General features: G+C 44.8%; 1 pseudogene; it reads right to left on the bottom strand.

The window, feature by feature from the left end:
- Window positions 1–389: 389 nt before the first annotated feature.
- Window positions 390–509, bottom strand: LOC136646696 (5S ribosomal RNA; annotated as a pseudogene).
- Between the last annotated feature and the right edge of the window lie 311 nt (window positions 510–820).

Raw genomic sequence — 820 nt, 5'->3', positions numbered from 1 at the left:
GGGCCAGCTGGGGACCAAGCTGGCCAGGAGGGGTAAGTAAAGAAAAATGTCACCTCTCTGGCAACTGCTGGTTCCCCTACAGGACTCCTCAGGGAATTTTGCCAGGTACAGCTTTTTAAATGTCAAACTGCACCTGCCAAAATTCCCTCATTAATTTGTAATATCATTAAATACACTATTGAATAATGGTAAACCAATTAGGCTACTTCTGTTTATATTCTGGCTGTTCGACAGTGATTCCTGACCCATTGAAGACTGAACATGCAGTGAAGGCCCTGGAATATCCTTGAGGAAGCCAGCCTCACCCCATGCCATCCCCAGTGGTTATGGCCCTAGGGGGATATTGGTTGGTTGGTTGGCAACCTTCAGTCTCGAAAGACTATGGTATAAGCCTACAGCACCCGGTATTCCCAAGCGGTCTCCCATCCAAGTACTAACCAGGCCTGACCCTGCTTAGCTTTCGAGATCAGATGAGATCAGGCACGTGCAGGGTAACAGTTGCTGCAGGGGGATATTAAAATAGTACAAATTACTCTATGAGTTGAAATGGAGCATAAGTTGAAAACAGAATATTTTATTGTGTTGGTATAGCTTCCACCTCCCATCAGGATACTGAAGTGTGGAAGCAATTCCCTAAATCAAGGTCAAGATCAGTGTAACCTGGATGGTCTCGAACAAGTAATTGTCTTCCACTCAAGTTTATGTTGAAGAACATGGTGGAAAAATATGGAACCGGGTCTTGTGAATTTGAGCATGCAGAGACAAGAGAACTCTTCATTACATTTCTCAGTCATCTCTGGGCTGCTGTAAAACTGTAGGC

Source organism: Tiliqua scincoides, chromosome 3 (assembly GCF_035046505.1).
Source record: "Tiliqua scincoides isolate rTilSci1 chromosome 3, rTilSci1.hap2, whole genome shotgun sequence".
NCBI lineage: Eukaryota > Metazoa > Chordata > Lepidosauria > Squamata > Scincidae > Tiliqua > Tiliqua scincoides.
This window is presented reverse-complemented; position numbering and strand designations above follow the sequence as displayed.